The sequence below is a fragment of the Melanerpes formicivorus genome, unplaced genomic scaffold (assembly GCF_026170545.1).
Source record: "Melanerpes formicivorus ecotype bairdi unplaced genomic scaffold, bMelFor1.0.p_v2 SCAF_60, whole genome shotgun sequence".
Lineage (NCBI taxonomy): Eukaryota > Metazoa > Chordata > Aves > Piciformes > Picidae > Melanerpes > Melanerpes formicivorus.
This window is the reverse complement of record NW_027142412.1, coordinates 3646295-3673723: the sequence shown is the minus strand read 5'-3', so window position 1 is coordinate 3673723 and position 27429 is coordinate 3646295.

Sequence of the window (27429 nt, the reverse complement as noted above, 5' to 3'; positions counted from 1 at the left end):
GCCCTGCAGGGCTCCTTAGCACGGTGCCAGATGGGGGCAGGGTCCCTGAGGAGCTGGGGGGGATGTGGTGTGCCCAGAGAGACTCTGAGGAGTTTGTGCTACCTGCTGTCCCTCACCTGAGAGAAAGGCAAGGCCAGCTCAGGGGTGCCAAGCACAGCTCCTGCCAGCTGCTTGAGAATCCCAGCAGGGAGGGCTTGGAAGGCCAGCTCTGGGTCAGGGTGGATGCTCCAGCTGGGCTGAGCTGCAGCAGCTGCAAGGCTTCTGCTGGGAGTGCAGGGAGCAGCACCCTGCCTGCTGCTCAGCAGTCACCCCCAGCAGGAGGCTGTGGGCTGAGCACAGAATGCAGAGAGCTAAATCCTTGCTCCTGCTGTAGGAGGGCAGGGAAGGCAGAGCAGGGCTGGGGCAGCACTGTGAGCTTGCTCCTGTGCTTGTGGAGCCCTGTCTGCAGCCCTGGAGCCCTGTCTGCAGCTCTGGAGCCCTGTGTGCAGCTCTGGAGCCCTGTGTGCAGCTCTGGAGCCCTGTGTGCAGCCCTGGAGCCCTGTCTGCAGCTCAGGAGCCCTGTCTGCAGCCCTGGAGCCCTGTCTGCAGCTCTGGAGCCCTGTCTGCAGCCCTGGAGCCCTGTCTGCAGCTCTGGAGCCCTGTCTGCAGCCCTGGAGCCCTGTCTGCAGCTCTGGAGCCCTCAGCACAGGAAGGACCTGGAGCTGGTGGAGAGGCTCCAGGAGAATGCTCAGGGGGTTGGAGCAGCTCTGCTACAGGACAGGCTGAGGGAGCTGGGGCTGTGCAGCCTGCAGAGGAGGAGGTTCTGGGCAGACCTGGGAGCAGCCTGGCAGGACCTGAAGGAGGCTACAGGAAGGCTGCAGAGAGACTGCTCCCAAAGGCTGCAGGGCCAGCAGCAGGGGCAATGGCTCCAGGCTAGAGCAGGGCAGCCTGAGGTTGGGTATCAGGAAGAAGTTCTTCCCTGGGAGGCTGCTGGAACACTGCAGCAGGCTGCCCAGGGAGGTGGCTGAGGCCCAGGGCCCCTTCAAGCCTGAGCTTGGATGTCTGCAGGCATGGAGCCTCAAGCCCAGCCCTGGGCAGCCTGTCCCAGTGTCTCCCCAGCCTCCCTGTGCACAACTTCCTCCTGCTGTCCAACCTGAGCCTGCCCTGCTCCAGTTCCCAACCCTTGCTCCTTGTGCTCTCCCCACAGCCCCTCCTGAGCAGTCCCTGCCCAGCCTGCAGCTCCCCTGCAGATGTTGCAGTGCAGCTCTGGGCTCTCCCTGCAGCCTTCTCCTCTCCAGCTCTCCCAGCCTGTGCCCATGGCAGAGCTTCTCTGCCCTCTGATCATCTCTGTGGTCTCCTCTGGAGCCTCTCCATCAGCTCCAGGTCTCTCTTGTGTTGGGGTCCCACAGCTGCAGGGGAGGTGTCCCCAGAGCAGAGCAGAGCAGAGGGCAGGATCCAGCCCTGGCCACCCTGCTCTGGCTGCAGCCCTTGGCCCTCCCTCGGGTGGCTACAGGCAGGAGGGGTGCAGCAGGCTCAGGAGCTCCTGGCCACCCTGTCAGGGCACCCTCAGGCTGTGTGTTTCTGCTGCCTGCAGGATTCCCTCCCACCCAACTAAACCTCTGCCCCGAGCTCCTCCTCGCCCTCAGCCCCTCGGAAGCTGCAGCACCGACAGCGCTGGCGGCGGCTGGGGCCCGGCGCAGGGAGGGAGGATGAGCAGCTCTGCCCATCGGCATAGGCAGCAGGAGGGGCTTGGAGCTGCTGAGATTTATCCTCCTCTCTGCCCCTTCTAAGGGCATCTCTTCTAAGCAGCCATTACAGAGGCGATTTCCACACGAAGCACCCCAGCAGGGCGCGGGCAGGGCGGCAGCCAGGCAGATCCATCGCCCGGGCTCGGCGCAGATCAATTGCAGTCGCTGTCCACGAGAGTTAGAACCCTCTCTGCTTTGTGTGGAAGAGCACAGCTCAGCCAGGGAGGCAGATAAATAATTGATAGGCCCCAAATCCATCACCCACCAAAGAGTCAGGGAAGGGAAGAGAGCTGCTTGGGCTCCCAGTCCCCTGCAGGAGCCTCGGAGCGAGGAGGGAGCAGCCTCTGCCCCTGGGTGCCAAGGGCCAGGCCCAGGGGCAATGGCTGCAAGCTGCAGCAGGGGAGGCTGAGGCTGGAGCTCAGGAACTCTTTGTGCCCTGGAAGGCTTCTCAGAGCTTGGCAGAGGCTGCCCAGGGCAGGGCTGCAGTCCCCATGCCTGGAGGGGTTTCAGCAGCTGTGGAGCTGTGCTGAGGGCCATGGGCTGGTGGTGCCCCTGCAGGGCTGGGGGGGCTTGGAGCTCTCTCCCAGCCAGAGCTGTTCACAGAACCACAGAATCAGCCAGGGTGGAAAAGACCTCAGAGATCACCAAGTCCAACCTGTGACCCAACACCTCCAGACAACCCAACCCTGGCTCCAAGGGCCACATCCAATCCCCTCCTGAACCCCTCCAGGGCTGGGGACTCCACCACCCCCCTGGGCAGCACATCCCAGTGGCCAAACTCTCTTCCTCCTCACCTCCAGCCTAAACCTCCCCTGGCACAGCTTGAGACTGTGTCCTCTTGTTCTGGTGCTGGGTGCCTGGGAGAAGAGCCCAACCCCCACCTGGCTGCAGCCTCCCTTCAGGGAGCTGCAGAGAGCAGTGAGGTCTCCCTCAGCCTCCTCTGCTCCAGGCTGAACCCCCCCAGCTCCCTCAGCTGCTCCTCCCCAGCCCTGCTCCCCAGCCCTGCTCCCCAGACCTGCTCTCAGAGTTGCCCTTCTCTGGGCCTGCCCCAGCCCCTCCATGGCCTTCATGGGGTGAGTGCCCCCAGCCTGCCTGGGGGCTGCAGGGGTCATGGGGTGAGTGCCCCCAGCCTGTCCTGGGGGCTGCAGGGCTCCTGGGGTGAGTGCCCCCAGCCTGCCCTGGGGGCTGCAGGGGTCATGGGGTGAGTGCCCCCAGCCTGCCTGGGGGCTGCAGGGCTCCTGGGGTGAGTGCCCCCAGCCTGTCCTGGGGGCTGCAGGGCTCCTGGGGTGAGTGCCCCCAGCCTGTCCTGGGGGCTGCAGGGGTCCTGGGGTGAGTGCCCCCAGCCTGCCCTGGGGGCTGCAGGGGTGGCCTCAGCCATGCCCAGGAGGGGCACTGCTGGTCCCTGCCCTGCTGCCAGGGTGCTGGAGGCTTCCTTGGCCACCTGTGCTTGTCCAGGCCACTCCTTGACCCCAGACCTTCAAGTGCCCTGCAGCAGGCTCCTCTTTCCCTGTCAGCCTTCCCCATCCCACCTCACCTCACCTCACCTCACCTCACCTCACCTCACCTCACCTCACCTCACCTCATCCTGCTGATCTTTGCCTTCCTAAGGGATCCAAGGGCTTGGAAGGGATCTCCCAAGCCCCTGAGCCCAGGCCTGGCTGTGGGCTGCTGCTGTGTGCTGAGCTGGCCACATCCAACCCCTTTGCCCTCAGCTGCATTCTGCTGTTGGGTGGTTTTGGGGGATTTTGTTGTTCATTTCCTCTCCTCAGAGTTTCCAGCATCAAAGGATATTGGCTGGGGGGGAGGGGGGAAAGCTGAGGCTATAATTTGCTGTGCCTCTGAAGGGCTTAATAGCAGCAGAGTTGAGGTGCTTATTAAAGAGCTAAATCTTAGGTGGTGAGCAGCTCTGGCATCTTTAGTGGCTGCAGCAGCCAATTAATAAGTCATTAATGGTTCAGGGAAGCTGTGTGCCTTGGAGGGGGTTCTGAGGAGCAGGGAACCATCCCTGGGCATCAGGGGGTGCAGGAAGGCTGTGAACATCACCAAGCCAGGCCAGGCTGGGCTCCCCAAAGGCACCCCCAAGGTTAGGGGCAGGAAGGGACCCCCAGAGGTCACCCAGCCCAGCCCCCTGCCAGGGCAGGGCACCCAGGGCAGGGCACCCAGAGCAGGGCACCCAGGGCAGGGCACCCAGGGGCAGGGCAGCCAGGGCAGGGCACCCAGAGAAGGGCACCCAGGGCAGGGCACCCAGGGCAGGGCACCCAGAGAAGGGCACCCAGGGGCAGGGCACCCAGGGGCAGGGCACCCAGGGCAGGGCACCCAGGGGCAGGGCACCCAGGGCAGGGCACCCAGAGCAGAGCACCCAGGGCAGGGCACCCAGGAGCACAGCCAGGGGGTGCTGGGTAGGCTCCAGAGCAGACTCCACAACCTCTCTGGGCAGCCTGCTCCAGGCTCCAGCACCCTCCCAGGGACAGAGTTCCCCTCCTGCTCCTGGGATGGGCTCCTGTGTGACCTGCCCTAGGTGATGCTGCTCTGGCAGGGGGGGTGGCCTGGGTGGTCTCTGGAGCTCCCTTCCAGCCCCTGACCTTCTGTGACTGCAAACACAGTTCTGGGACGCTGGGAGCATCCTGAGGGCAGGGGTTTCACTTTCCTGGCAGCTTCCAGGGGGGTTCCCACCCTGTGCTTTGTAGCTCCCCTCGGGGCCGATTCAAAGGCAGCCCTCGGGGAGGAGAAACAGAACCTGAGTGCCAGGACTCCTGCTGAGCCAGCCCAGGCTTCCTGAGCACGCAGCTCCCATGGCCAAGGAGCACTCCGTGCCCCCAGGGGCAGAGCAGCTCTGTGTGTGCCCGGGGGGTGATGTGGCTGGGCAGCAGTGACCCAGAGATGGCTGCCCAGGGCTCCATGGCCCAGGGGAGGCCAGGGCCAAGCAGAGTCCCTCAGGGGTCAGCCCTGGGCCCAGGCTTGGTCAGCATCTCTGTGGGTGCCAGGGACAGAGGCACTGAGTGCAGCCTCAGCAGGGCTGCTGCTGGCACCGAGCTGTGTGGGGCAGCAGACAGCTGGGGGGAAGGGATCCAGCCAGGGGGAGCTGGGCAGGCTGGAGGGAAGGGATCCAGCCAGGGGGAGCTGGGCAGGCTGGAGGGAAGGGATCCAGCCAGGGGGAGCTGGGCAGGCTGGAGGGAAGGGATCCAGCCAGGGGGAGCTGGGCAGGAGGGAGGGAAGGGATCCAGCCAGGGGGAGCTGGGCAGGCTGGAGGGAAGGGATCCAGCCAGAGGGAGCTGGGCAGGCTGGAGGGAAGGGATCCAGCCAGGGGGAGCTGGGCAGGCTGGAGGGAAGGGATCCAGCCAGAGGGAGCTGGGCAGGCTGGAGGGAAGGGATCCAGCCAGAGGGAGCTGGGCAGGCTGGAGGGAAGGGATCCATCCAGAGGGAGCTGGGCAGGCTGGAAGGAAGGGATCCAGCCAGAAGGACCTGGGCAGGCTGGAGGGAAGGGATCCAGCCAGGGGGAGCTGGGCAGGCTGGGGGGAAGGGATCCATCCAGAGGGAGCTGGGCAGGCTGGAGGGAAGGGATCCAGCCAGAGGGAGCTGGGCAGGCTGGAGGGAAGGGATCCAGCCAGGGGGAGCTGGGCAGGCTGGAGGGAAGGGATCCATCCAGAGGGAGCTGGGCAGGCTGGGGGGAAGGGATCCAGCCAGAGGGAGCTGGGCAGGCTGGAGGGAAGGGATCCAGCCAGGGGGAGCTGGGCAGGCTGGAGGGAAGGGATCCATCCAGAGGGAGCTGGGCAGGCTGGAGGGAAGGGATCCAGCCAGAGGGAGCTGGGCAGGCTGGGGGGAAGGGATCCAGCCAGGGGGAGCTGGGCAGGCTGGAGGGAAGGGATCCAGCCAGGGGGAGCTGGGCAGGCTGGAGGGAAGGGATCCAGCCAGAGGGAGCTGGGCAGGCTGGAGGGAAGGGATCCAGCCAGAGGGAGCTGGGCAGGCTGCAGAGCTGGGCACAAGCCAACCTCAGGAGGTTCAACAAGACCAAGGGCAGGGTCCTGCAGCTGGGTGGAGGCAACCCCAGGCACAAAGCCAGGCTGGAAAGCAGCCCTGAGGAGAGAGCCTTGGGGGTGCTGGGGGAGGAGAAGCTCAGCAGGAGCTCTCAGTCTGCACTTGCAGCCCACAAAGCCAAGCAGAGCCTGGGCTGCAGCAGCAGAAGTGTGGCCAGCAGGGCAAGGGAGGTGATTCTCCCCCTCTGCTCAGCCCTGGTGAGACCCCACCTGGAGTCCTGCCTCCAGCTCTGGAGCCCCTATGCCAAGAGGGATCTGGAGGGGCTGGAAGGTGTCCAGAGCAGGGCCAGGAGGAGGAGCAGAGGGCTGGAGCTGCTCTGCTGTGAGCACAGCCTGAGGGAGTTGGGGCTGTACAGTCTGCAGAAGAGAAGGCTCTGAGGTGACCTCCTTGTGGCCTTCCAGGCTCTGCAGGGGGCTGCAGGAAGGCTGGGGAGGGACTGCTCAGGATCTCAGGCAGTGATAGGACTAGGGGGAATGGAATGGGGCTGGAGGTGGGGAGGTTCAGGCTGGAGGGGAGGAGGAAGTTCTTCCCCATGAGAGTGGTGAAGCCCTGGAATGGGTTGTCCAGGGAGGTGGTTGGGCCCCAGCCCTGGAGGTGTTTAAGCCCAGGCTGGCTGAGGCTCTGGGCAGCCTGATCTAGTGTGGGGTGTCCCTGCCCATGGCAGGGGGTTGGGACTGGCTGAGCCTTGTGGTCCCTTCCACCCCTGGCTGCTCCTATGATTCCATGACCTGGGAGAGCAGCTTCTGCTCCAAATGACTCCTGGCAGCCCCTCTGCCCTGGAGGAGTCCCTGCTGGAGCTGTCCCTGGCACTGCCACTCCTCCTGACTCCTGTGGCTCTTCACCCCTGGTGTCACTGACCATTCCCCTGGCCTTTGAAGCTGCTCTGCTGCTGCCTGCCACCAAACAGCCACAGGAGGGCTGAGGGCTGAGAGCTGTGGTCTGCCACAGCACTGCAGCTCCTGCAAGCCCTTAAAGAGTTGTTTGCTAATTACTTCCTAATGCACTCTGAATCCTCTGCTGAAAGCCATCCCTTCAGAGCTCATAAAGCTGCCATGCAAACCATGGCTCTGCAAGGGCCTTAAGGGCCTTGCTCATGAATAAAGCAGAGGCACAGCGAGCAGCTCCTGAGCCCAAGCTTCAGAACAGCTCCAGGGACAAGAAGGAAGGATCTGGAGGGGCTGGAAGGTGTCCAGAGCAGGGCCAGGAGGAGGAGCAGAGGGCTGGAGCTGCTCTGCTGTGAGCACAGCCTGAGGGAGTTGGGGTTGTGCAGGCTGGAGAGGAGAAGGCTCCCAGGAGACCTCATTGTGGCCTTCCAGGAGCTGCAGGGGGCTGCAGGAAAGCTGGGGAGGGACTTTGGAGAGGGTGAGGGAGGGATAGGACTGGGGGGGATGGAGCAGAACAAGAAGTGGGGAGATTGAGATTGGCTGTGAGGAAGAAGTTGTTCCCCAGGAGGGTGGTGAGAGCCTGGCACAGGCTGCCCAGGGAGGTGGTGGAAGCCTCCTGCCTGGAGGTGTTTGCAGCCAGGCTGCAGGTGGCTGTGAGCAACCTGCTGTGGTGTGAGGTGTCCCTGCCCATGGCAGGGGCTTGGGGCTGGCTGAGCCTTGGGGTCCCTTCCAGCCCTGTGGTTCCAGGCCAGTTCTGTGGCTCTGAAGTGAGGGTTGTGATGCTCTTCATCATCTGCCTCCTCCCCACTCCTCTCTTCCCATGGCTGTCCTTGCAGTCAGGCTGTTGCCAGGCTGCAGCAGAGCTGCCAGCAGAGAGCTGCCTGGGGGGAAGGAGCTGCCGTGGCTGTGCTGCAGGCAGAGGTTTGTGTCCCAGGCGGAGCTGCTGCGCGCAGGACAGCGCCCTGCAGGGCAGCTCCATTCACAGCCCGGCAGAGAGGCATCCTAATGAATTGTCAACAGTTTGGGAAGGTATAGATTGAGCAGGCTCTGCCTGAGCAAATGCTGTTGGAGAGATTAAATTCTGTTTGGATTAATGGCCTCTGACAGCTTTGCCTCCTTTGCAAACAAAGTGGGTTTGAAGTGTAATAAAACAGAGCGTGGGATGCATTGAGCATGGAGAGCTGCTCCAGCTGGCAGCCAAGTGAAACATCACCAGCCTGCATCCAGGGGAGCCCACGGGCAGGCACACCTCCCAGCCCCACAGGGCTTCATCTGATCTGGCTCCAGGCCCTCCACACTTCCCAGCCCCCCCTGCACTGCCCCAGGCCGTGCACAGCAGCCCTGGGTGGAGCAGTGCCCTGCACCAGGCAGCTGCTGGGCAGCTCTCTCTGTCCTCCTGTGCCAGGGCTGAGGGGAGACTAATCCACAACATGGTCACACAAAGGAGGTGAGGTCTGCTTGGTGGGAAAGGCCAAAGAAGGAGCAGTGCTGAGCCCAGGGCCCCAGAGAACTCTGCAGTGGCTTTTCCCCCCTGCTTGCAGCCAGCCCTCAACCAGCTCAGCAGCTCCCAGAGCCACAGAGCTGCCAGGGCTGGAAGGGACCCCAAGGCTCAGCCAGCCCCAGCCCCCTGCCCTGGGCAGGGACACCTCACACCACAGCAGGTTGCTCACAGCCACCTCCAGCCTGGCTGCAAACACCTCCAGGCAGGAGGCTTCCACCACCTCCCTGGGCAGCCTGTGCCAGGCTCTCACCACCCTCCTGGGGAACAACTTCTTAACATCCACTCTGAATCTCCCCACTTCTAGTTCTGCTCCATCCCCCCCAGTCCTGTCCCTGCCTGACAGCCTCCAAAGTCCCTCCCCAGCTTTCCTGCAGCCCCCTGCAGCTCCTGGAAGGCCACAATGAGGTCTTCTGGGAGCCTTCTCCTCTCCAGCCTGCACAACCCCAACTCCCTCAGGCTGTGCTCACAGCAGAGCAGCTCCAGCCCTCTGCTCCTCCTCCTGGCCCTTCCCTTCCATTCCTCTGAGGGGGATAAGCTCCCTCTGGTTTCAGGCAGACAATTCACTCATTACCACCTCTCCCCTCAAAAGGAGGAAGCAAAGGCCCTGCTGAGGCTGCCTCCGGCAGACTCTAACCCAACCAGGCTCTCTGAACCCCTCCACTGACTGTGCTGTGCTGCAGTGGAGTCTGTGGTGACAAGGGTGCTCACAAGGGTGCTCACAGGGATGCTCACAGGGATGCTCACAGGGATGCTCACAGGGATGCTCACAAGGATGCTCACAGGGATGCTCACAAGGATGCTCACAGGGATGCTCACAGGGATGCTCACAGGGATGCTGACAGGGATGCTCACAGGGATGCTCACAGGGATGCTGACAGGGATGCTCACAGGGATGCTCACAAGGATGCTCACAAGGATGCTCACAGGGATGCTCACAGGGATGCTCACAGGGCTGCTCACAAGGATGCTGACAAGGATGCTCACAGGGATGCTCACAGGGATGCTCACAAGGATGCTCACAAGGATGCTCACAAGGATGCTCACAGGGATGCTCACAGGGATGCTCACAAGGATGCTCACAAGGATGCTCACAGGGATGCTGACAGGGATGCTGACAGGGATGCTCACAGGGATGCTCACAAGGATGCTCACAGGGATGCTCACAGGGATGCTCACAAGGATGCTCACAGGGATGCTGACAGGGATGCTGACAGGGATGCTCACAGGGATGCTCACAAGGATGCTCACAGGGATGCTCACAGGGATGCTCACAAGGATGCTCACAGGGATGCTCACAAGGATGCTCACAGGGATGCTCACAAGGATGCTCACAGGGATGCTGACAGGGATGCTCACAGGGATGCTGACAAGGATGCTCACAGGGATGCTCACAAGGATGCTCACAGGGATGCTGACAGGGATGCTGACAGGGATGCTCACAGGGATGCTCACAAGGATGCTCACAGGGATGCTCACAGGGATGCTCACAAGGATGCTCACAGGGATGCTCACAAGGATGCTCACAGGGATGCTCACAAGGATGCTCACAGGGATGCTGACAGGGATGCTCACAGGGATGCTGACAGGGATGCTCACAGGGATGCTCACAAGGGTGCTCACAGGGATGCTCACAAGGATGCTCACAAGGATGCTCACAGGGATGCTCACAGGGATGCAGGCTGATGCCTGCCTAAAGCCCTCCCAGGGATGCTTTTGGGGTGCTGGGGCATCCTTGGGAGGGCTTTTGGCAGGCACCAGGCTGCAGGGGAGCTTGGTGCCTCTGCTGAGGCTGGGGCAGGCAGGGGCCACGTCCTTGCTTGCCCAGGCTGGGTGAGATGCTGTGTCACCGAGCCAAGGAGGTGCCAGAGGAGAGGAGCCAAGGGCACCGTGCTGGGGAGGGAGATTTATGTGCTCTTTGCAGAGGTGCTGCAGAGCTTCCCTGGGAGGCACTCAGAGCCAAGTGCTTGAAGCCTTGGCCAGCAGGCACCCTGCAGCCTGAGCCCTGCTCTCTCTCAGCCTCACTTCCAGTGGGCTCCTTGGGCAGGGCTCCCTCCCCAGGGGGACCACTGGCAGCTGACAGCTGACACTGGCACGGCCCAGGGCTGCCAAGCACAGATGCCCCTCAGCACTGAAGCCTCTTGCCCCCATCCATCCCACAGCCTCCTGGGAGGCTCTGCTGGCTGTGGCCTCTGCTGCTCTCCCTGCTGCTCTCCCCTGCCACAGTGAAGCTGCAGCAGCACAGCTCCCCCTGAAGCCACAGCTGCAGGACCTTGCCTGTGGGCTCCACTCTCATCCCCTCCCCCTCTGGACAGCACAGACAGCTCCATGGACCAAGGCACTGGGGTGAGGATCAACAAGGCCAAGGGCTGGCTCACAACAGCCCCATGGATGCTCCAGGCTGGGGGCTGGAAACTGCCCAGGGGAAAAGGGCCCTGGGGGTGCTGGGTGACAGCAGCTGAAGATGAGCCAGCAGTGTGCCCAGGGGGTCCCAAAGGCCTCCAGTAGCCTGGACTGGACCAGCAGTGGATCAGTGCCTGCCTCCAGGTCCCACTGATAGCTCTGTCCTTGCTGCCATGTCTCATGGGGGTGCCTCATGGGCCAGTGAGGGCTTCTGCTTGGTCCCTGCCTTGCCTGCCTCCACTCACTGACCAACAAATGTAGTGCTCAAGGTGGTTTCAGAGCACAGGAGGCACCCAGGGCTGCCAGCTTGCCTGTTTGCAGGTGCTAAGCAGCTGGGAGGTCAGAGGGATGGTCACAGTGCCTGCAGATGCAGCCAGAGCCTGCTGCTTCCTCCCCCAGCCCTCTCCAGCCCCCACCAGCCCTCCCCAGCCTGCTGAAGGACTTCCCCTGAGCTGAGCTCACCTCTCTAGCTGGCCACAGCCTTTTCTTCCTGCCCCCAGGTTTGCTGCTGCAGAATCCTGCCCAGGGCCTTTCAGCATCAGCCAAGGAGCCTTTGCAGGGCTCCTGCAGGCTCTGGCCCAAGGCAACCTCCTCTCCCAGCCATGCCAGGGCTGCACAGCAGCAGTGAACCTGCCCAGGCTGAGCTGCAGCTCCAGGGTGGTTGGATGCTGCCATTAATTAGCAGCTGTGCTGATTGGACTTTGCTCTTTCCAGGCCACAAGCAGACCTGAGCAAACCATTTTAGAGCTCCTTAGTCACTTCATTAATGACTCCTGCAGGCTTCAGAACCACAGAGCCACGGAGGCTGAGGAAGACCTCCAGGATCACCCACTCCCACTCTCCACCCTGCACTCTCAAGGCCACCCCTGAGCCATGGCCCTCACCTTGCACATCCTCTGGCTGCTGCCAGGGCTCTCCACCCCTGGGCAGCCTGGGCCAGGCCTTAAGGACTCCTTCAGGGGAGGAAATTGTTCCTCAGGTCCAGCCCAAACCTCCCCTCTGCAGCTTGAGGTCATTTCCATTTCTCCTCTCCCTTGTTCCTTGGGAGCAGAGCCCAACCCCCCTGGCTGCAGCCTCCTCCAGGGAGCTGCAGGGAGCAGTGAGCTCTCCCTCAGCCTCCTCTGCTCCAGGCTGAGCAGCCCCAGCTCCCTCAGCTGCTCCTCCCCAGCCCTGCTCTCCAGACCCTTCCCCAGCTCTGTTGTCCCTCCCCTGACCTGCTCCAGCCCTCAGTGTCCTTCTGGGAGTGAGTGGCACAATCCTGACCCCAGGACTGGAGGTGTGGCCTCCCCCTGGCACAGAAGCAGCCTCCCAGCTCTGGTCCTGCTGCCCATGGAACCACAGAGCTGCCAGGGCTGGAGGGGACCCCAAGGCTCAGCCAGCCCCAAGCCCTGCCATGGGCAGGGACACCTCACACCACAGCAGGTTGCTCACAGCCACCTCCAGCCTGGCTGCAAACACCTCCAGGCAGGAGGCTTCCACCACCTCCCTGGGCAGCCTGGGCCAGGCTCTCACCACCCTCATGGGGAACAACTTCTTCCTCACAGCCAATCTCCATCTCCCCACTTCTAGTTCTGCTCCATCCCCCCCAGTCCTATCCCTCCCTGACAGCCTCCAAAGTCCCTCCCCAGCTTTCCTGCAGCCCCCTGCAGATCCTGGAAGGCCACAATGAGGTCTCCTGGGAGCCTTCTCCTCTGCAGCCTGCACAACCCCAACTCCCTCAGGCTGTGCTCACAGCAGAGCAGCTCCAGCCCTCTGCTCCTCCTCCTGGCCCTGCTCTGGACACCTTCCAGCACCTCCAGAGCCTTCCTGGCACAGAGGCTGATCCAGGAGGCTCTTCCAGGAGGGGCTGCAGGAGAGCTGGGCAGGGACTTTGGACAAGGGCTGGGAGGGACAGGCTGAGGGACAATGGAGAGCTTGAGGGGGGCAGAGTGATGCTGAGGGTGAGGAGGAAATTCTTTGCAGGGAGGCTGGGGAGAGCCTGGCACAGGCTGCCCAGGGAGGCTGTGGCTGCCTCCTGCCTGGAGGTGTTCAGGGCCAGGCTGGATGAGGCCCTGAGCAGCCTGGGGCTGGTGGGAGGGGGTCCCTGCCCATGGCAGGGGGGCTGGAACTGGATGAGCTTTGAGGCCCCTTCCAACCCAACCCAACCCAACCCCTTCTGCCTCTCCCCAAGCTCAGTGGCTTCACTCCTGAGGGCATTGCTGCTGTGTGGGGCAGGGCAGGGACTGCTGAGGGCATTGCTGCTGTGTGGGGCAGGGCAGGGACTCCTGAGGGCATTGCTGCTGTGTGGGGCAGGGCAGGGACTGCTGAGGGCATTGCTGCTGTGTGGGGCAGGGCAGGGACTGCTGAGGGCATTGCTGCTGTGTGGGGCAGGGCAGGGTCTGTGCTGCTCTCCACCTTCCAACCCCAAAGGGCAATCTTCCTGGGGCTGAAGGCTTCCCCCCTCATCTCCTCACTGCCCTTCCCTGCTTCACCCCTACCCTTCCAGCACAGAGTGGAAGCCTCTGCTGGGGGCCCGCAGCAGGCCTGGGGAGCTGCCCTGCGCTGCCCACAGGGTGGCTGAGCTGCCAGCAGCTGAGGGCAGCCCTGGCCCCTGCTCAGCCAGCGCTGCAGACCTGCATTTACCTCCTCAGCTCCACCCAAGGCTCCTCTAAACGGCTGCTCCTGGTCGGCAGCAGAGTGGTTTGGCTGCCATGCAGGAAGGCATCAGCAGCCTGGTGAACAGTCATGAGCTGCCACAGTCATGCTCTCACCTGGGCAGGGCAGTGCTGGGTCTGGGTACTTTGGAGCTGTCTCTCAGCAGGTCCTGCTCTAGTCAATAATCTGCCTGCTTGCTGCGGCCCTCAGCCTTCCAAGAGCCTTGAAGTGGAAACTCCCTGCGTGCCCCTTGAAGCCAGGAGCCCCAGCACTGCCAGAGAGGAGCAGCCCCAGCCAGGCAAGCACAGAGAGGCCCCCCAGCCCCCAGCGCCATTGCTCATTCAAAGAGAGCTTAGCCAGGGCAGCTTCTGCAGCAGGGAACGCTCCGCTCCCCTCGCCCAGGCTGAATCTTACTGCGGAGGGCTTGGCAGCAGCTCTGCTCCTGTGCCCTGCTGCTAACCTGGGAGCTCAGAGCCCACCCCCGGCGGGGGGCAGGGACCCCAGCAGGCTGCTGAGTGCCGGGGAGGAGGCTGCTGCAGCCTTGGGAGGGACAACCCCCAGCCCCCCACCCCGCGGAAGCAGCGTGGTGCAGCCTCCCTGCACAGCTGCAGGGGCTGGGGGGGAGCAGGGAGAGAGAAAGAAACAGGGAAGCATAAAGTGAGGAGTCTGAAGCACGCTGGAGCCGCTGGGACAGGCGAGCCCTCGGCAGGGGCCTGTGGGCAGGGAAGCTGATGGCACTGTGTGGCTGCAGTGCTGCCCGGGGGGGGAAGCAGCTTCCTGTGAGCAGCTCTCCAACAATGATCCATGCCCTGATGGATTTCCCCCAGCAGGAGTGGGGCAAGAAGCAGGGAAGCCAGAGAGCTCTCCAAGGGCAGCCCAGAGCTGCTCCATCACACAGCACAGAGTCACAGAGAGCAGCTGGTGGGGAGAGAGCCCCAAGCCCCCCCAGCCCTGCAGGGGCACCACCAGCCCATGGCCCTCAGCACAGCTCCACAGCTGCTGAAACCCCTCCAGGCATGGGGACTGCAGCCCTGCCCTGGGCAGCCTCTGCCAAGCTCTGAGAAGCCTTCCAGGGCACAAAGAGTTCCTGAGCTCCAGCCTCAGCCTCCCCCTGCTGCAGCTTGCAGCCATTGCCCCTGGGCCTGGCCCTTGGCACCCAGGAGCAGAGGCTGCCCCCCTCCTCACTGCAACCTCCCTGCAGGCAGCTGGAGGGAGCAAGGAGCTCTCCCTCAGCCTCCTCTCCTGCAGCCTCAACACCCCCAGCTCCCTCAGCCCCTCCTCGGGGGCCAGGGGCTCCAGGCCCCTTCTGCAGCAAGAGAAGAGAAGAGAAGAGAAGAGAGGAGAGGAGAGAGGAGAGGAGAGGAGAGGAGAGGAGAGGAGAGGAGAGGAGAGGAGAGGAGAGGAGAGGGAGAGGAGAGGAGAGGAGAGGAGAGGAGAGGAGAGGAGAGGAGAGGAGAGGGAGAGGAGAGGAGGAGGAGAGGAGAGGAGAGGAGAGGAGAGGAGAGGAGAGGAGGAAGGAGAGGAGAGGAGAGGAGAGGAGAGGAGAGGAGAGGAGAGGAGAGGAGAGGAGAGGAGAGGAGGAGAGGAGAGGAGAGGAGAGGAGAGGAGAGGAGAGGAGAGGAGAGGAGAGGAGAGGAGAGGAGAGGAGAGGAGAGGAGAGGAGAGGAGAGGAGAGGAGAGGAGAGGAGAGGAGAGGAGAGGAGAGGAGAGGAGAGGAGAGGAGAGGAGAGGAGAGGAGAGGAGAGGAGAGGAGAGGAGAGGAGAGGAGAGGAGGGAGAGGAGAGGAGAGGAGAGGAGAGGAGAGGAGAGGAGAGGAGAGGAGAGGAGAGGAGAGGAGAGGGAGAGGAGAGGAGAGGAGAGGAGAGGAGAGAGAGGAGAGGAGAGAGAATTAACCAGGCTGGAAAAGACCTCAGAGACCACCAAGTCCAACCTCTCACCCAGCACCATCTAAGCAATAAAAGCAGGCAAAACCCCAAACCAAACCAAACCAAACCAAACCAAACCAAGCCACCACCAAGACTCCAACACCCAACCCTCCCAAGTGATGCCAGCAGCCATTCCCAGCTTGCTGCCTTGTTCATTCACTCAGTTGCTGTCACTGAGCATCCCCATTCTCTTCTGCTGACTAATTCCCTCTCTCCAGCAATGTTATCTTTTCTCTTCTCTGGAGGTCTGCAGAGAGCTTGGGAGAGTGCCACCAGGCCTCTGGAGACCCCTCAGGGGTCTCCAGAGGCCTGGTGGCACTCTCCCCAAGCCCAGCATCAGCAGTGCAGGAGCTTGCCACACGTTCCTCTTCTCCCTCCCCCTCCCTTTCCAGCCTGAGAGATGTGCTGGATCCGGATCAATATGCAAGGTAGAGCACAGCACAAGCTCAGGACTCAGCTCTGCAGCCCTCTGCCAGATGGGGCAGGGACCTGGGCTAAAGCTTGGGGCAGGATCCATTGCAGAGAGCTGCAGCCAAGCAGCCATGGCTTCAGCTGGGAAGTGACCCCAGGGCAGGGCTGGATGTGGGGAGGTGATTTGCTCTCTCCTCAGGGGCAGGGCTTGCCCTTGCATGGCAAAGGATGGGCAGCACCGTGGCAGGCAGGGCTCTGAGCCTCTCCAGCCTCTCCCAAGCTTTGTGAAGGAGATTTTGTTAGAGTAACCTGGTTTGTGCTCAGCCCTTCAGAACAACTGCAACCTACCTGGAGCAAAACTAGGGGTGGAAGGCACAGGAGCAGGAACCAAACCAAGGGGTGAAGGCACAGGAGCAGGAAGCAAACCAAGGGGTGGAAGGCACAGGAGCAGGAAGCAAACCAAGGGGTGGAAGGCACAGGAGCAGGAAGCAAACCAAGGGGTGGAAGGCACAGGAGCAGGAACCAAGCCAAGGGGGTGGAAGGCACAGGAGCAGGAAGCAAACCAAGGGGTGGAAGGCACAGGAGCAGGAACCAAGCCAAGGGGTGGAAGGCACAGGAGCAGGAACCAAACCAAGGGGTGGAAGGCACAGGAGCAGGAAGCAAACCAAGGGGTGGAAGGCACAGGAGCAGGAACCAAACCAAGGGGTGGAAGGCACAGGAGCAGGAACCAAACCAAGGTATGGAAGCCAGAAGAAGAGGAACTAAACCAATGTACAGAAGCCACAACAACAGGAACTAAAGCAATGTGTGGAAGCCACAAGAACATGAAATAACCCAAGGTGTGGAAGCCACAATCAGAGGAACTGAACCAAGGTGTGGAAGTCAGAAGAAGAAGAAGTGAACCAATGTGTGGAAGCCACAAGAGGAACTAAACCAATATGTGGAAGCCACAGGAGCAGGAAGCAAACCAAGGTGTGGAAGCCACAAGAACATGAATTAACCCAAGGTATGGAAGCCAGAAGAAGAGGAAATAACCCAAGGTATGGAAGCCACAATCAGAGGAACTGAACCAAGGTGTGGAAGCCACAACAAGAGGAACTAAACCAATATGTGGAAGCCACAGGAGCAGGAAGCAAACCAAGGTGTGGAAACCAGAGAGTCTGGGGGAGAGGATGAGTCTGGGGAAGGCTCCAGGGAGACCTTCTGGTGGCCTTTCAGTGCTGAAAGAGGCCAGAAGCAAGCTGGGGACAGAGGTTTGAGCAGGGCCTGCTGTGACAGGACAAGGGCTTGGTGGTTTGGAACTCGAAGAGGGAGACTCAGAGTGGAGAGAAGCAGAAATGTTTGGCACTGAGGGTGGGGAGAGCCTGGCCCAGGCTGCCCAGAGAGGTGGCAGGTGCCCTGTGCCCAGTCCCATTCCAGGCCAGGTTGGTTGGGGCTGTGAGCAGCCTGCTGTGGCTGCAGAGGTCCCTGGGGGCTGCAGGGGGTTGGACTGGGAGGACTCTCCAGCTCCCTTCCCACCCAAAGTGTTCTATGATTCTCTGATCTCATGAAGCTTGAGTGGGTTGGGAGGAGGAGCAGGAGCTGCCAGGGCAGTATTTTGGGAACCACACAAGCTGCTCCTTGCTGTCATGAAAACTCTTCAGCTTGAAGCCTTTCTGTGCATGCCATGAGGAGATCTCTCTGCACCCTGGTGTTTGGACACAGCCAGGAGCTGAGAACAGTTGGTGCAGAGCAGTTGGTGCCACTCCACCCTGCGAGGAGCTGCAGCAGCTCCAACAGGAGCAGCACTGCTGGGGGTCTGAGCATGAGCCTGCAAAACCTTCCTGCAAAGCCAGGTGAGGCTTGGATGCTCCCTGGCCCAGGCACCCAGGAGCAGCTGGGGAATTTCTGCACCCTAGAGCTGAGCCAGGAGGAAAAGCTAAGGGCTGGGTCTGAAAGTGGTGAGCAGCACTTGGCAAAACATCCTTCTGCCACAGGAGCACAGCTCAGAGGAGGTCAGGGGTTGGAAAGGACCTCCAGAGGTCATCCAGCCCAAGCCCCCTGCCAGGGCAGGAGCAGAGACTCCAGCACAGGGCACACAGAACACATCCAGGTGGGGCTGGAGAGGCTCCAGAGCAGGAGACTCCACAACCTCTCTGGGCAGCCTGCTCCAGGGCTCTGGCAGCCTCCCAGGGCAGAAGTTCCTCCTCCTGCTGAGCTGCAACCTCCTGGGCTGCAGTTTCCATCCCTTGCCCCTTGGCCTATGGCAGGGTGCAGCTGAGCAGAGCCTGTCCCCTCCCTCCTGCCCCCCAGCCCTCAGAGATTCAGAAGCATTCCTTAGATCCCCTCTCAGGCTTCTCCTCTGCAGCCTAAGCAGCCCCAGGGCTCTCAGCCTCTCCTCCCAGGGCAGTGCTGCAGTCCCTCACTCATCCTGGGAGCCTCTGCTGGGCTCTCTGCAGCAGCTCCCTGTCCCTCCTGAGCTGGGGAGCCCAGGGCTGGCTGCAGTGCTGCAGGTGAGGTCTGAGCAGGGCAGGGCAGAGGGGGAGGAGAAGCTCCCTGGCTGTGCTGGCCACACTCTTACTGCCCCCCCGGATCCCGTTGGCTTCCTTGGCCACATTGCTGCCCCATGGTCACAGGCTGGGGCTCCCTCCTCAGGACAGGGGTGCAGGACCTCAGTGCTCATTGTCCGCAGTTCCCTGGGCCAGGAGCTGGGGGCTGAACGGCTGCTGGGGGCTGAACTGCTGCTGGGGGCTGAACGGCTGCTGGGGGCTGAACAGCTGCTGGGGGCTGCAGGGCTGCTGGGGCTGAACAGCTGCTGGGGGCTGAACTGCTGCTGGGGGCTGAACGGCTGCTGGGGGCTGCATGGCTGCTGGGGGCTGCATGGCTGCTGGGGGCTGCATGGCTGCTGGGGGTTGCAGGGCTGCTGGGGCTGAACAGCTGCTGGGGGCTGCAGGGCTGCTGGGGCTGAACAGCTGCTGGGGGCTGCATGGCTGCTGGGGGCTGAACGGCTGCTGGGGGCTGCATGGCTGCTGGGGGCTGCATGGCTGCTGGGGGCTGCATGGCTGCTGGGGGTTGCAGGGCTGCTGGGGGCTGCATGGCTGCTGGGGGTTGCAGGGCTGCTGGGGCTGAACAGCTGCTGGGGGGCTGAACAGCTGCTGGGGGCTGCATGGCTGCTGGGGGCTGAACGGCTGCTGGGGGCTGAACAGCTGCTGGGGGCTGCATGGCTGCTGGGGGGCTGAACGGCTGTTGGGGGCTGAACAGCTGCTGGGGGCTGCAGGGCTGCTGGGGGCTGAACAGCTGCTGGGGGCTGCAGGGCTGCTGGGGGCTGCATGGCTGCTGGGGGCTGCAGGGCTGCTGGGGGCTGAACGGCTGCTGGGGGCTGCAGGGCTGCTGGGGCTGCGCTGGGAGGAGGCAGGGGCTGGGGCTGGGGCTGCGCTGGGAGGAGGCAGGGGCTGGGGCTGCGCTGGGAGGAGGCAGGGGCTGGGGCTGGGGCTGGGGCTGCGCTGGGAGGAGGCAGGGGCAGGGTCTCTGCCTCCCCCAGCGGCTCCGCTGCAGCCGAGGCACAGCGCAGGGAAGCTGCCGGTGGCGGCGGCAGTCTGCGGGGGCAGGAGCGAGCGGCAGGTTTAATTAGCAGCAGAGTCGTTAGAGGGGGCCGAGGATGCTCCTCGGGGCTCCTCTGGGCCAGGGCCTCGCTGCGCTGCGCCCCTGCGAGCAGGAGGAGCCAGCGAGGGCCAGGGCCGGCGATGAGAAATGAACTTTGGCTCCAAGTGCTCCCCAAGCAGCCATCAGGGCTTAGAGGTGGTATTGACCTGCAGGCAGGAGGGGTGATTTGTGAGGCATCAGTAAAATCGATGAGCCACAAATCATTCCAGAGCCGGTGTCCTCTGCAACGAGCCACAGGCTGCCTCTGACACCCCACAGGCAGGAGTCTGCCTCTGCTGCATGAGTGCCTGAGGCTTTCCAGGGGCAAACCGGCCTGCAGCAGGGTGCTTGGAGGGTGGCATTGAGCTCAGGCACTTATTGGTGCCAGTAACACAAGCACACAAGACTCTGGAAGGAGGAATTGCTCCTCTGCTCCTGGAGAGCAGCCCCAGGGAGAAGGAGCTGGGAGTGCTGGGGGGCAGCAAGGTCTGCATGGGGCAGCAATGAGCCCTGGGGGCCAGGAGGGACCATGGGGTCCTGGGCTGCACTCAGAGTGTGCTCAGCACAGCCAGGGAGCTTCTCCTCCCCTCTGCTCTGCCCTGCTCAGACCTCAACTGTGGTTGTGGAGTCTCCTGCTCTGGAGCCTCTCCAGCCCCATCTGGATGTGTTCTGTGTGCCCTGTGCTGGAGTCTCTGCTCCTGCCCTGGCAGGGGGCTTGGACTCAAGGATCTCCTGAGGTCCCTTCCCACCCCTGACCTCCTGTGAGCTGTGAGAGCCCCCTTGGCTCTGCAGGGAGCAGCTCTCCTCTCACAGTGCTCCACCAGGGGTGGGTGCAGCTGCAAACTTCCCCCAGGCTTTGGAGCCCCCAGGCTGGGCATGGGGCAGTGAAGGGGCAGGCAGCACTGTCCCCTGCCAGCAGCTCTGCATCACAGCCCCCACTGCAGCCTCACTCTTGTGCTTCCCTGGTGGCATCCCAGCTGTCAGCAGCTGAGAGCAGGGGGGGTGCAGGTCCCCAGGGCTGCCCCTGCACCATCAGGGAGCTGCTTAGGAGCAGGGAAAGTGGCAGCCACTGCCAGAGCAGTGACACTGACTCCAGCTTCCAGACACAGCTCAAGGCTGGGAGCTCAAGCACCTGCTGGAGCTGGGGGTTTGCATCCTGAACAGGAGCAATTTGAATAATGCCAAGGAGGCAGGAGAGGGGCAGCTGGAGGTAATTAAGTGCTCCTGTTGTGATCCATTTGACACACAGAGAGTCAGAAACCAGAGCTGCTCCTTAATAAAGGCACAACTCCTTCTGGATTTGATCTTTCTGCCTTCCAGACCCTAAGACAAATTCCATTGGCACTAAATTAAGCTACAAAGCCTTTCATTAAGCACCACCCCTGGGAGAGCTGCAGGCAGCAGCCTTGCTCTGCCAGTGCCACAGTCAGTAATGAAAACATGCAGGAGTGCACCCAAGGTGTGCAATCCAGAGCCCAGGGGAGGCAGTCTCGGCAGGGCTGGGAAGCAGGCACAGAGCAGGAGCCACAGGGCAGAGCTGGTGCTGCCAGGCTGTGATGCAAAGGCAGGGACTGGCTTCATTCAGTGTGCTCCAGCAGGGAGGGAAGGGATGGGACACAGCTCAGCAGGGGCTGCAGAGCTGCTGAGGGGCCTGGAGCAGCTCTGGGAGCGCCAAGGCTGAGAGCCCTGGGGCTGAGAGCCTGCAGCAGAGCAGCCCCAGAGGGGAGCTGAGCAATGCTCAGCAAGAGCTAAAGGAGCTGTGGGGGGCAAGAGGCTGGGGCCAGGCTCTGCTCAGTGGTGCCCAGGGACAGGGCAAGGGGCAGAGGGCACAGACTGGCACCCAGGAGGTTCCTTGTGAGCAGGAGGAGAAAGTTGCTTGGTGTGAGGCTGCTGGAGCCTGGAGCAGGCTGCCCAGAGAGGTTGTGGAGTCTGCTGGTGTGGAGAGCTTCCAACCCCCCCTGGGCACTGTGCCCCTGGGCACTCTTAATGCACCCAGACTGAACAGCTCACAGGATCACAGATCAGAGGATGTCAGGGGTTGGAAGGGGCCTCAGGAGATCTTCCTGCCAGGGCAGGAGCAGAGACTCCAGCACAGGGCACACAGAACACATCCAGATGGGGCTGGAGAGGCTCCAGAGCAGGAGACTCCACAACCTCTCTGGGCAGCCTGCTCCAGGGCTCAGGGCTCCCCTGCTCCAGGGCTCAGGGCTCCCCTGCTCCAGGGCTCAGGGCTCCCCTGCCTCATGCTGCACACAGCCAAGCTGAGGAGGAGCCCAGCCAGCAGCAGCCCCTCCAGCATTCTGCACCCTGCTCAGGCTCCTCTGGCTGCCACCTGCCCTCCCTTGCCTGCTGAGCACCAACCCCCCCCGGAAACGTGCTGGGAGAGCTCTGCTTCCATTTGCAGGGTTCAGAGCAGGCCTCATTGCAGCTCCCATCCCACCCTGGCACCTGATGGGGTTGGGGCTTCTGTAACAGCAATTTTATCAGGATTGTTGCCCAAAATGGTGCCAGGAAAATTACCAATAATGCTAACACCAAGCATCCTATTTTCTGCCTGAAATCAGATGTGCAGAGGCCAGGAGAAGCCTCTCCCTCCCTCCCCCTCTCCATGAAATTGCTGTTTTGTTACAAGCTGGGATGGAACAGGCTGATAAAAGTCAGGGATGCAGAGTTTGGGGAGTGCTGGGAAGTTCCCCCAGGGATAGCTTTGTGCAGAGGAGAGTTTGGCACCAGGAGGTTTTCCTCTGCAGCACTTCAGCAACCTCTGCTGCCAAGGGAAGAGAGAGTCCAGGTTTGGGCACTGCTCCTTCCTGCAGGGCTTGGGCAACTCTCAGGGCTCAGGGCTGGGATGGGCACCAGGCAGGTGCCAGGGGCTCCCCAGGAACCTCTCTGCATCCCAAAGGGAAGAAGGGAGAGAGGCTGAGGGGGTGGGGAAGAAACTACCCCAGCTGGGATGGAGAGAAGAGCAATGCCATGGAGTGCCAAGCTGTCCTGAGGGGCAGAAAGTGCCTCAGTGAGCAGGGGCTGAGCTGGGCAGGGCCAGCTCCGGGCAGGGCCAGCTCCGGGCAGGGACAGCTCTGGGCAGGGACAGCTCCGGGCAGGGACAGCTCCGGGCAGGACCAGCTCCGGGCAGGGACAGCTCCGGGCAGGGACAGCTCTGGGCAGGGACAGCTCTGGGCAGGGACAGCTCCGGGCAGGGACAGCTCCGGGCAGGGACAGCTCTGGGCAGGGGCAGCTCTGGGCAGGGACAGCTCCGGGCAGGGACAGCTCTGGGCAGGGACAGCTCCGGGCAGGGACAGCTCCGGGCAGGACCAGCTCTGCTCTGGCTCACAGCAGGACCCAGCTGCTCTGCATCCTTCCTGACCTGACTTTCTGAGCTGCTCAGGCCCTCTGCAGAGCACAGGCTGGGCAACACTCTCCTGCAATCCACAGCCCCTCAGGCCAGGCAGGGCCCTGGGGCTGGCAGCAGGCAGGGAGCAGCTCCTGCCTTAACCCTTTGCCCCTTTCAGGCCTCAGAGCAGGACTTTAGGATGTTCCAGTGAGGCTTGGGGTCCACCCAGCCCCTGTCCCAGTACAGAGGAGGAAAGGATGTGACACTTCTGCCAAGAGAGCAGAGCACTGGGGCCTGAGGGGGTGAAGCAGGTCCCCTGTGGAGGCTGTGTTCATACCCAGGATCTAACAACTGCTTTGGCATCAGCACCCAGTGCTGGTAAGGAGAGCAGCCTGAGGATGTGATCAGGCTGCCCAGCAGAGCAGCACAGAGAGGAACTTGGGACCTGCTCTTTGACCAGCAGCTGCTGCTGGCACCAAGCAAGCTGGCTTGGAGGCTTGTTTGCTCATCCTCTGCTGGAAGCAGATGTCCCTGCAATTAGTGGGGATTTGAACAATCCGAAGGAAAATGAGGCTGGGGACAGGAGGGGCAGCACTGTGGCTCAGAGGCAGGGGCAGCAGGGATGGCCCTTTGGCCCTGCTGGATGGTGATGGCAGCAATGATTATCTGAGCTGGACTCCAAGCCTGCCTTGAGCAGCTCCTTCCTCCTCAGGCAGGCAGCAGCACCTCAGGGAATGCTTCTCTCTTCTCCTGATGCTCCTACAGAGTCACAGGATGCATTGGGCTGGAAGGGACCCTCCAAGGGCATCTTGGGCACCCCCCCTGCAGGCAGCAGGGACACAGGGAGGGCCCTGGGGCTGCTTAGTCTGCAGAGGAGAAGCCTGAGAGGGGATCTAAGGAATGCTTCTGAATCTCTGAGGGCTGGGGGGCAGGAGGGAGGGGACAGGCTCTGCTCAGCTGCACCCTGCCATAGGCCAAGGGGCAAGGGATGGAAACTGCAGCCCAGGAGGTTGCAGCTCAGCAGGAGGAGGAACTTCTGCCCTGGGAGGCTGCCAGAGCCCTGGAGCAGGCTGCCCAGAGAGGTTGTGGAGTCTCCTGCTCTGGAGCCTCTCCAGCCCCATCTGGATGTGTTCTGTGTGCCCTGTGCTGGAGTCTCTGCTCCTGCTCTGCCAGGGGGCTTGGGCTGGATGATCTCTGGGGGTCCCTTCCAACCCCTGACCTCCTCTGACCCTGTGAATCCAATCTGTCTATCTGCTGCAGGAAGGTGAAGCAGCATCCTGGGCAGTCCAGAGTGCTCCAGCTCCTGATCTGGGTGCACCCCAAGGCTCTGGAGACCTCTCTGCATCCACAATGAAGGGCAGCTCCCACTCTGGAGCTTCTTGGTGAGAGGCAGTGGTAGGTCTGCCAGGGAGGTATCTCCTGGGCTGCAAGGCCTGGGAGCTGAGAAAGCTGTCCCAGAACAAAGCCATTTCCTATCCCTCAGGAAGCTCTGCTGCTGCCACACTCTGCTGGGCAGTGCTGTGGGGCACAGGGGCTGCAGAGGCTCCACCACACTTCTCCTTCTCCAGGCATCCACACCCCTCTGAGATTCCCCAGCAGATGGAGAAGGAAGCCCTGAGTCAGCTGGCCCTGGGACAGATCCCTTCCCAGGGCTCAGCAGGGAACCCTGCAGGCCCTGCTCCTTGCAGCCCCGGGCCAGCTGGGCTCTGGCTCAGCCTGCTTGGAGAGGAGAGAGCTGCCAGACCCAGCCCTGAGGGTTTCTGCTGCTGCAGCACTCTGCTGCTGCACGTTCAGGGTGGGACACAGGGGCTGGCAGCCCCCCCCCCACCACTCAAGGGCAAATTTATTTCCTGGCTAACATCTGGCTGCAGAGGAACCTTGCCTGCAGTGCAGCAGGTGCTGGCAGGAGTGGGAAGCAGAGCTATGGAGCTCTTCACCTGCCTGGGGCCAGTTAGGCAGGGAAGTGTTGCTGGAGGTGAAAGTGATGTGCTGATGAAGGATGCAAGCCCCTTCCTCCCTGCAGCTCCTGCTGGCCAGGGCCCAGGGCTTGTGCTGGCACTCAGACAGGGGCTGGGCAGCCGCTGAGGTGCCCCAAGGTCACTGCCTCCACAGCCTTCTTTCCCTGAGCAAACACAGGAAGAATGACCACAAAGGGCAGGAGGAGCAGGATGGTGATCCCCTGGGGCACACAGTCCAAGCATCCCAGCAGGGTGGAGCTTGGAAGAGGCTTCTGCAGCTCACCCAGCCCCAGCCCCCTGCCAAAGCAGGGCACCACAGCAGCCTGCCCAGCAGCACAACGGCCAGGGGGGGCTGGAAGCTCTCCAGAGAAGATGACTTCCACAGCCTGCTCCAGGCTCCAGCAGCCTCACACCAAACAACTTCCTCCCCCTCTTCACCTGGAACCTCCTGGGTGCCAGTCTGTGCCCCTTGCATCTTCTCCTGTTGCTCTGATTTGCCTTCTGTGCTGCAGTCTCACCCTGCCTGCTCCTGCCCAGCTCCTCCCCCACCAGCACCCCCAGATCCTGCTCCTCAGGGCTGCTTTCCATCCCCTCCTCCCCCAGCCTGTACTGGGAGTGAGGGTAGTTGCAGCCCAGCTGCAGAGCCCTGCACTTGCCCCTGCTGAACCTCAGGAGGCTCCCCTGAAGTCCCAGCCTCCCAACACCTCTGCAGCTGCTGCAGCAGTGCCGGCAGGCAGAGCCTGGCCGGTGGTTGGCTTTGTTGGGTTGGGTTTTTTTTCCCCCTCCATCCCTGCATTTATTTTCCTAATGGGAACAAATTCTGCCTGCTCCACTTCGAGAGGAAGGCAAAGGAGGGCTGGAGAAGAAAGGCAGCTCCTCAGCTCTCAGCTGGTGGAGTGGCTTTGTGTGGCAATTCTGAAAGGCAGTCAGGGCTCCCTCAAAGGGAAGATCCAATTCCTCTTCAAGCAGCTGCCGGCAACAATGAGAACGACTTTGCTAGCAAAGCCTGCGGCCCTTCTGAAGCGGCTCCCAGCTCCGGAGCTGTGCGTGGGGCGGACACACACACACACACACACGGCTCAGCGCCGGCCTTCAATTATCTGCCCGCAACAATGGAGCGCCGGCGCCGGCCTTTGTGCCCAGGCTCCGCCGAGCGCCGCGGCCGCGCTCACCGCATCGCCAGCGCCGAGCTCCGCCTGGGCTCCGCGCCCGGCCGCGGACTCCTCCCCCCGGCCCCGCTCGACGGGAAACCCGGCTAATTGAGCTTCAGACGGCGGAATGAAGGCTTCAAAGACTCCTTTTTTCCCCTCTCTCTCTCTTTTTACCCCCTCTCTGGTTTAGTCCTCTCTCTACTTTTTTTTCCTCTCACTTTTCCCCCTCCCATTTTATCTTTTCTCCTCTCTTTTTCGCCTCTTTCTTTTCCTCTCTCTTTTTACTCTCATGTTTTTCTCCTTTTTTTCTTTCCCCTCTCTCCTTCTTTTTCCCCCTCTCTTTTATTGTCCTCTCATTTTCCCCTTTTCTCTCTTTTTTCTCTCTCTCTCTCTTTTTTATCTTTTTTCCTTTTTCCCCGCACTCACATTTTTTCCTTTTCCCCCTCTCTCTTTTCTTTTTCCCTCTTTTTTTCTCTCTTTTTCCTCTATTTTTCCTCTATTTTTTTCATATTTTTTCTCTCTTTTTTCCTCTATTTTGCTCTTTTTTCCTCTCTTTTCTCCCCCCTCTCTTTTATTTTCCTCTCATTTCTGTCCTCTCTTTTTTTTTCTTTTTCTTTTCCTCTCTTTTCCCCTCTTTTTCCCCCCTCTCTCTGTCCCGCTCTTTTTTCTCTCTCTCATTTTTCTTCTCTTTTTTTCCTCTCTCTCATTTTTTTCCTCTCCTTTTTTTTCCCCCTCTCCCAGTCCCCCTGGGGTGCAGCCCTGCAGGGAGAGCTGCTCAGGAACCACAGGATGTGAGGGGCTGGGAGGGACCCCCACAGGTCACCCAGCCCAGCCCCCTGCCAGAGCAGGGCACCCAGGGCAGGGCACCCAGGGCAGGGCACCCAGGGCAGGGCACCCAGGGGCACAGCCAGGGGGGGCTGGGAAGGCTCCAGAGCAGACTCCACAACCTCTCTGGGCAGCCTGCTCCAGGCTCCAGCACCCTCCCAGGGACAAAGGTTTTCCTCCTGTTCCTGTGGCTCCTCCTCTGCTCCAGCTGCCCCCAGTGCCCCTGGTGCTGTGCTTGGCCAGCCCTGAGCAGAGCCTGGCTCCAGCCCTGCACAGCTTTATCCCCAGCACTGAGGGAGCCCTCAGGCTGCTCTGCTCCCAGCTCCCAGCCCCAGCTGCCTCAGCCTGGCCCCACAGGAGATGTTCCACTGCCTGCAGCAGCTCTGTGCCTCTGGGCTGGGCTCTCCCAAGCAGTTCCCTGAGGTCCTCCTTGAGCTGAGGAGCCCAGAGCTGGGCACAAGATTCCAGCTGTGGCCTCAGCAGGGCAGAAGGTTCCTCCTCTGCCAGGGTAGCTTGAATTAGCCTCTTTTAAAGCAAGATGATTGGTTGGGTGCTGTTCAACTGCCTCTTCTCCACAGCCCTTCAGGGACTGCAGCTTCAGCAGAAGGGGAATGTCCCAGGAGTGTGGTTGGGCAAAGGAAGAGGAGAGGCAGGGCCCTCCTTCAGGAGAGGCAGGGGCAGAGCTGGGTGGGAGAAGGAGTCCCCAGTGAAATGAATCCCTCCCTGCAGGCACCTGGCATGCTGCTGTTAGGAGGCAGATCAAAGCAGTTTCTCCTCCTGGAAGCCCTTGTGGAAGAGGGCAAGACAGTGGAGACGAGATGTAATGGTCTCATTAAAGTGCTGAGTGGTTTTTATTCACCCCAGAACGATGTTCTTCCTCAAAGACATGATTATTTCCAGGACCTCAGGCAATATCCAGATGAAGAGATGTCTGAATCTATAACCAGCCTGAAAGACTTCCCTGCCCAGCACAGGCCCAGCCTGGCAGCAGCACAGGAGCTGCTGGTAGGGGCTGCCTGCATGCAC